The sequence below is a fragment of the Squalius cephalus genome (assembly GCF_949319135.1).
Source record: "Squalius cephalus genome assembly, chromosome: 5".
Lineage (NCBI taxonomy): Eukaryota > Metazoa > Chordata > Actinopteri > Cypriniformes > Leuciscidae > Squalius > Squalius cephalus.
The window spans coordinates 14,436,075-14,444,565 of record NC_137126.1 but is presented as its reverse complement, the minus strand read 5'-3'; the positions used below and the strand labels follow the sequence as shown (position 1 = coordinate 14,444,565).

Genomic DNA, 8,491 nt, shown 5'->3' with positions numbered 1-8,491 from the left:
GCTCTCTCAAGCCAACTTAATAATAATAATAAGTTTAAATAGAATTTCAGTAAGTTGGCTCTCTCAAGCCAACTTAATAATAATAAGTTTAAATAGGATTTCAGTAAGTTGGCTCTCTCAAGCCAACTTAATAAGTTTAAGTACAATATCAGTAAGTTGGCTCTCTCAAGCCAACTTAATAATAAGTTTAAATAGGATTTCAGTAAGTTGGCTCTCTCAAGCCAACTTAATAATAATAATAATAATAAGTATGCAAGAGAACACTAATGATGCCTTGCCTTTGGCAAGCACCATTAATAATAAGTATGAGCAATAACAATAGTGATGCCTTGCTTTCAGCAAGCACCACTAATAAGTATGAGCAATAACAATAGTGATGCCTTGCTTTCAGCAAGCACCACTAATAAAAACTAGAATGTACATTTCCTGAAGAAAATGTGAAGTGGTGCTTGCAGTGGCAAAACTCGGTTGCTAGGGTGTTGTACATGATTGCATACGAGCCAACAACCATGTCTGTACGATGTTGTGGAGCTGAAATATGGCTTCTATATGTTGCAATATGGTTGCTAGGTGGCTCTAAACGGTTGCTAGGGTGTGAATATACAATTACCATGGTGATATTTACAGACTGTTTTCCAACCGAAACTAATGAGCCAACCCCCATCTCTATACAATATTCTGATGCAGAGATGTAGGTCTTGTAAAATGGTTGCTAGGGTACTCTGTTTGGTTGCTATGGAGTTGCTAGGCAGCTGCCAATGATGAAACTCCAAAGGCTTCTTGTCACTATGAATGATATAAACAAACTCCCATGCCTCTGTGACATACAGAATGGAAGATATTCCTCTTTGGATTTTGATTGCTAGGGTACTCTATTTGGTTGCTAGGGAGTGGCTTGGCAGCTGCCAATGATGGAATGCCAATGATGGAACTGCAAAGGCTTCTTGTCACTATGAATGATATAAACGAACCCCCATCTCTATATACTGTGTTCTTTACCACGACTACCGTGCACGTGCTTCTTGTGTATCCAGCTCATAGCAAATTAAAAGAAATCATACAGCACAATCTATAACTTAATACTGAGCAACAGTGCATCATTTGTATTGCTTTAAATGGCAGATTCGTTTGTGTGAAGGACCCATAGACAGTAAAAGAAATGGACACAGCGACCCCATTGGAACTCAATTGAGACAAGTGAAGCCCGTTTTTAGCGATTTCTTAGCACTTCCTTTCCTGACGCGCAGACTCAAACCGAGCAAAGCGTTACACGGACCACGTGAGCAACCCGTCTGTCTTCTAGTAGCTGTGCCAAGAGAAATCTGAATCATTCCCTTCCGAATCTTGCAGAGACGGAGAGTGTGAGTAGGAGCTGTCCATGAGCTAGGAGCAGGAGCAACTTTTGCTAGGTATTCTGATTAATTATATTGTCATTTTGCCTCCACGTCCCCCCGATTGCCCGCGAGCATCTCCTCCCGTCTATACGGTAATCTCTCTACTGTGCGACAGAGAGTCGCGTGGTTATGACGCAATCGTTAGCCTACTTTTACAAAAACTGCTTCTACGGGGCCATAACATAAGCTACAAGGTAATGGAGCATTTTATACATTGTCGTGTTTCTTTAGAAATAAATAATAGACAAATGGAGTCTTCAAACGCCTCAGATGTAAAATTATTCGCTGTCAAAGTGACGCCAAAATGAATGGGAGTCAATGGGATGCTAACTGCAGGTGAAGTTCTGCTACAAGATGGTGGCACGCGGCCGGCTTCAACTTCCGGTCGACTTCCTTCCCGCCTGGAAGGACCCAAGTAGAGGACGCATGTGCAGTTACTTTATAAAAGGCACTTAACTGTGACACCCCATCGATCATACTGCACATTTTCCTTTTTTTGTTTAAAATAATCATTCAAGTGTGTTAAATTATAATTCATTTTTATTGTTTTTTTAAATAATTATTTAAAATTGTTTTTTGTTATGCAAAAATTTGTTGAATTAAAAAACAACTGTACTGTAGTTTAAAATTATAATATGACACCACACCTACTGTAGGGGAGAGTGGGGTGAGTTGTGCCAGTTTTTACTCAAAGTGACTTTAAAGTGAGGCCATGGCAGTAATGCCTTCAACTTAAGGATGTACATGTATTTCAGGATGTTGTGCATCCCTGAGAATAATAACTTTGGATCTAAAATAAAAAGTTTCAGAAATATAGCTTTTGGGAAAAAAGTGGTCTCATGGCACAACTTGCCCCTGGTGCGGGGTAAGTTGTGCCTTTTGGGGAAATATGTTGGGGTAAATTGTGCCAGTGCTTTCTGAAGTAAAACAGAACATTTTACTGTTATGAACCGTATGCTATATGAAAGCAAGACAAATTCAATACAAAATGACTAATTTAAGGTTTATTTAGATATTGTCACCCTGGAATACCATAGCATGCGTTTTTCCTACTATGGTCAATTGCATAGGGATTTTGTATTGAACACAACTCTGGATCACAGTGTCACAGAGACAAGGGGGCGGGCTCATTTTACTCAGACGACCAATCAGTCTCTCAGGATCATTGTGAAGCTATCAAGCTACGCCCTAGCAACCATTTAGAGCACCATAGCAACACAATATATGATATTTGTGAATCATTTCAGGCAAAAAAGGCTTTGGCAATAGATGCCTGTTGACGTAGCGCTGTCTGTCAATTATGTAACATAAGAATAAAGTTACTAGGCTAATTTCTAAACATCCTATTGTGACTTAGGCCACTTAAAAACTGAATAAAACTTCTCTTTATTAACATAGTGCAAACTCAAAACTGAAATCAGTGTTAGCTAAATTAAACAAATAACAGGCAGGCCTAAGTCAAACAATGATGAGGCATGCCCATCTCCTCACTTCTCAAGATTATCCCCTGTGAGTATGTAGGTCTCTAGGTGGTCTGGATCTGGCACAACTTACCCCATGCCCTTTGGCACAAATCACCCCAGACCCACAAGTTTGAATAATTAGCATGATCCAGCAGTTAAGAGCTAACATCATGCTAACTGTATAGACTCATTGTGTAGCCTACTAAAGCACTAAAACATGTGTGAAATGTTTTCAAACTTGTCTATAATTGTCCAGACACTACAATCAAAAAACCTTAATCATAGAAAATTTACTTTGAAAGGGAAAAAACAGTTTTTTGCACTAAAATGTGCTTAACTCTCATGCCATGTATCTCTCTTCTTTGGAGGATGAGTAAAATTGATTGCTTTTCAAAATTATGTGGTCACATGACCAAATTATTCTATGGTTTTCCAGAACAAGGGGTGGAACTACTTCCCCCCTGGCACAAATCACCCCACTCTCCCCTACCTACTTTGGTCATAACAGCAATCGCTGGAAGCCACTTCTGCTCATTAGATCGCATAGTTTATTGGAATATGAATAGAAATAATGATTTTGTCTAAATAAATGAAACAAACTTCTAAATGTATCAATATTCCTCCAATTATGCACACTTCTGGATTAAAATGCCATTTGGATGCTGTTCAGTGAAGCTGTGTGAAGACACGTTAAGAGGTGTGTCTGAATATGAATGCATGTTATTCTTTTCAAAGCATCAAACATTAATTGATCGTTGATATCCTGTACATGTAGTGGTCTTGATTTTATAAATGTTGAGTATATAAAGCTCATTTAAATGTAAGCTTTTAAATGACCCGGCCTCTTACCATCTTAAAGAACCATCTGTGAATATACCTGGATCTTCTCTGAAGTTCACAAGAAAATATTCATAATGTGACAATGAGTAACTTTCAATAACATTCAATAAAGACAAAAACACAGTATGTGCCAATTAACCAAATGTTTATTTAAAAGATTTGTTTTGAAACGCCTGTTGTGTCAAATTCCACCCAGCAAATGGATTAGATCCTAGTGTTGTACTAGTTCTTACTTTGTATTAAAATTATCTTTACAGCATTACCCCTAAGATTATAAAAAGCATTTTTTTTTAATTATGTACTAGTTTAGCCTGAATGTGAATGTTAGCTATACTGTTCCCATGTCTTAGTGCTTTAATAGGTTCTTTGCGTGTTAGGTCAAAAGTTTATTACCAGCCTGGTTCAGATTACACGATTTTAGCGCGATTTTGGCACGATCCGTTTGACGTAGGGTGTCGTGGGGATTCGTAAACGACAATGGGTGTCGCGACGCAAGATTCATACAGCGTGTCATAGTGGGCGACAACCTCTGCGATGCTTCAGGACATCACGACAGAAAGACTAGCATGTTTAATTTTTTAACGGCCCTCCACGACGGGTTGAGTATGTGAGCGAGAGTGAGAGTGCGAGCAACAGTGAGTGTGTGTGTGCGCCAGTGAGCGAGTGTGTTTGTGTGCGCGAGTGTGTGAGCGAGGGACAGTGAGTGTGTGTGTGCGCGAGTGTGTGCGGGAGTGAGCGAGTGTGTGTGTGCGATTGAGCGAGTGTGTGTGTGTGTGAGAGTGAGTGAGTGAGGGGCAGTGTGTGTGTGTGTGTGTGTGTGTGCGCGAGTGTGTGTGTGTGTGTGTGTGTGTGTGTGTGTGTGTGAGAGTGAGTGAGCGTGAGTGTGTGTGTGTGAGTGAATGTTTGCGAGTGAATGTGTGCGTGTGATGGCACGCGATGACTGGTCGGAAAGCAGCGAGTAGTCTGACATGTTTCTTGTCCATGACACGACAAGATTTTAGGAGTCAAAATCGTGTAATCTGACACCGTGACATCTTAACAGACACAAAAATCTTGTAATCTGAACCAGGCATTATTCATCGTGTCAGGCTGTCTGTTGCGATGTGTTCATTGTGCAAGTTCATATCATGATGACGATGAAAATCCGATGTATCGTTCAGCCCTAGTTGTGAATACATTTGTAAAAATGCTCTTTAGTTGAATGAGTGGGTAGCTCTGAAAAGAGCCGTTGTTGCCTTTAAAAGGACATTTGGCTTCAACTTTGGAGTTCCACCCGCAGACCTTCTCTGAGGTTGCTCAGGAGAAGTTGGTTTCCCTCTGTGCTCAGGTGAACTCCGTCTCTGCACAGATGGGAGAGGCCGATGTTTCTATGCTGAATGGCGCGCATCTGTCTCCCTGGATATCCTGAGGGCAGAGGAGGTAAAACATATATGATAATGTTAGTGAATTTATTTGAATTGTTCTGATTCTCCAAGACTTATTGAGCAGCATAGTTGATGGGTTAAATGTAAACCTGGCAAAATACCATTTTTGCTCTGTCACTTCTGAGAACCATCATGCACGTTAAAATCAAAGCTTTTCACATCAAATCATACACCTTTGAACAAAACCCATGTTTTTTCCTGCATTTAACTTTTTTAGCATTTATTAATCTTTGTTAGTGATTTTTAACATTTACTAATACCGGTACATTGTTAAAATCAAAAGTTGTAAGTGCTAACATTAGTAAATACAGTGAACTAACATGAATAAACATTGAACGGCAGTTTTCAAAATAAATAACATTGTCAAAAATAAATAAATAAAATTAAGTTCATACTGGAGTGATTAAAATTAGTCAAAATACAAAATTATAATTTTATCTTACAAAACTATGAAATCCAGTGGTAAAATCTGCTCTTTTTTTAAAAAAGAGGGCAAGATAGGACAGCAGTGTCTGTTGGCCACCAACGAAGACAATTTTTGACCCGGGAAAAACAATGAAACCATTGTATAATAAAATGCACTGAAACACTAGACCTTATCAGTAGTATTGACAAACTTTACCTCAGTCTGCTTCTTCCTCTGCTTCTTCATTCTTCAGCGTTGTCCTCAATGCCATAGATATTTGGACCTGTTCTCCGGGCATGAAACTAATAAATGAACAATGGGATCACTAATACACCCGGTACTAATAAACAAAAAAAAAGAAAGAAACTCAGAAATAAAACTTACGGAAAGAAATTGGCACGTAATCTGGTATCCAGCTCGTCATCGTCATTGATGTAGCACACGTGATCTTCTCAGACAATCTGACTTCATTTGGCTGGTTCCTGAAAAACATAATCAAAATTATATTCAAATATAACATTTTGATTCAAATGCGGTTATGAAAAGCAGTAGTACACCGACTGAAGCAAAATCTTTTAACACTTAGCTTTAGAAGGTATATTGCACACTCGTATCCAGACAGGACTGCTATGGTCTCCCAATTCTTCCTGCAACTTTACAGAAGGGCACATATCAATCATAGAATAGCAGGGGACTGCATATCCCACACAGATTGTCACAAATTGTGTAGATTGAAATCAATTCAAGTTAAAATGTGTTATAAGGTCAAAATCAAACATTAAATTGGTGTCTTGCTACTTCTCTCTTTCCCTTGTCTTTTATAACTTACTGTCACTGTTGCTCAATGACTGTCTGTGTCCTCCCTGGAGCTGTCACACTACTCCGTCCTTCCTGCTGCTGCTGAGGTTGCTCCTTCCTCATAGCTCAGTGGCATAAACCCTAAACATGACCTAACCACAATCTCCTAACCACAGTCTAACCACAACACGACCATACGCGCCAACCCGTTTGATTAAGGCTGTCGAAGCCCCGCTGATGTCATGTATCCAGGTCCATTGGCAACGGTTCCGTATGGCCTACCTAACAACCCGACCATACGCGCCCAACCGTTCAACTAAGGCTGTCGAAGCCCCACTGTCTCATTTAAAGCAAGGTTCAGTGGCAAACGGTTCCGTATGGCATACTAACCTACCGCAACACACAACAATACCGGTCCATCACAAAAACTCATTTACGCAAAATACAATACACGGGATTGTGATAACTATGATAACTATGCAAGACACCTGACTGAAGGCACAAATCCGGATGAGAGATGTAAATATGATCCAATAGAGTGTTCTTTTTGGTTGTTGGTGTGGTGATCAGTTGCATATATCCTTTAGATTGAAACAATTCCAGAACAGTTTTTTTCCCTGCGCAGAGATCCTCATTAAAATCTCCACAGATTATTACAGGATGTTCGTCCACAATGTCCAAATAATCCAGCAGACTCTTCAAGTTTTTCAGGAATCCTTCGATTCCGTAGTGTGGTGGCCTGTACACAGCAGCGATTGTTGCTTTCATCGGGCTATCTACTTTGATGACGACATACTCCAGATCAGTCACATTTTGAATAAACTGCCTAGCCTGAGCTGATATATGGTCTTTGCAATATATTGCGACTCCACCACCAGCTTTCTGTGCAATTTCTTGGTGTGTCGAGTAGGAGACATGTCTGTTACGCAGAAACATGTTGTATCCATCCAATTGGACGTGAGGTGTAGTGAATGATCCGGTCTGGTGAGTTTCCGTCATGCAAAGAATATCCGATAGAAGCAGTTCATGATGGCATCTGATGTCTTCAATGTGGGATGACAGTCCTTCTGTGTTGTGATGGATGATCTTAAGCGTTTGATCCATGTTGGTTTCCCTCACTTGCTGAAAAAGTGGCATGATTCCTTCGAATGTTGCTCTGGTCATGTTATCCAACGAGGCTGTTACTGCAGGATCAGCATATATCTTCTTCTCATTGAAGTCTGTGATGTGCAATCCACGAAGTGAGGTCGTTCTGCTGAGGGCAACGTAGGCCATTCCCGGCTCGAAAATCTTCTTCAGTGACACCACGGCATTCTCCATCGTCATGCCTTGGACTTTGTGAGCTGTGCAGGCGTAGGCTAACTTGATGGGGAATTGTCGACGAACTGCTCCTTTCCTAAGAGTTTCTTCGGATCTCTCGATGTAAACCAACCAAGTCGTCTTCTTCACCTTGCACCCTTTTGCGGTGTTTCTTGCCTGCGTTTGGATTGTCGAGCTGAAGTCCTAACATTTGCACGGTGTCGATTCCATCTTTTGTCTTATTGACAATGTTTGCAATCTTTCCAAAACACCCGTTTACTAGTCCATCTTCAACATCCAGATTCCTAGTCACCATTATGCGTACTCCCAACGCAATTTGTACGGTATCAGGCAAGTCGTCCTTTTTTCCGGTGATGGGCTTCATTTGTCTCTTCATCCCTCCTGTTCTTGGGTCTTTCCTGTAGTCTTCTGCATCGATGGTAATGATGTCAGTGTGAAGAGCATGGATTGTTTTAGTATTGTGTTCGTGAACTTCCTTGTTGGTGGCATATATGTGCAGTGCATCACACAGGCAGTCTTTGGGGTCCTTCACAGCCTGGAGTAGCAAAGCTCTATCTTCTTCGGCAAGATCGTCGGTCTTCTTCTTCACCCGTAGACGGTTTAAAAGTTGGGCAAAAGCCAGGTCTTCTTTCTGACGCATGATCTCAGTGAGGGTAATCATTTGGAAATGGTCTTTCCAGAAGTCCAAAACATCCTCTTCATACACACAGAGTGGTTTGGCTTTACCCAGAGGTGGCAGTTGGTAAAAATCGCCCACGGCGAGGACAGAGATTACCCCGAAAGGTTTCTTGCTGCCTTTGATTTGCTGACATCTGCAGTTTATGTAGGATCCTTCGAAATCATGGA

The 8,491-nt window shown here is 40.7% G+C and overlaps 1 long non-coding RNA gene across 1 annotated transcript; it reads right to left on the bottom strand.

Annotated features, from left to right (window-relative positions):
* Window positions 1–3,826: 3,826 nt before the first annotated feature.
* On the bottom strand, window positions 3,827–8,024 carry LOC307158081. The gene is made up of 3 exons (XR_013821186.1): window positions 5,912–8,024; window positions 5,744–5,829; window positions 3,827–5,101 (listed from the first exon to the last, which is right to left on the bottom strand). It is a non-coding gene; the product is annotated as an uncharacterized lncRNA (long non-coding RNA).
* Between the last annotated feature and the right edge of the window lie 467 nt (window positions 8,025–8,491).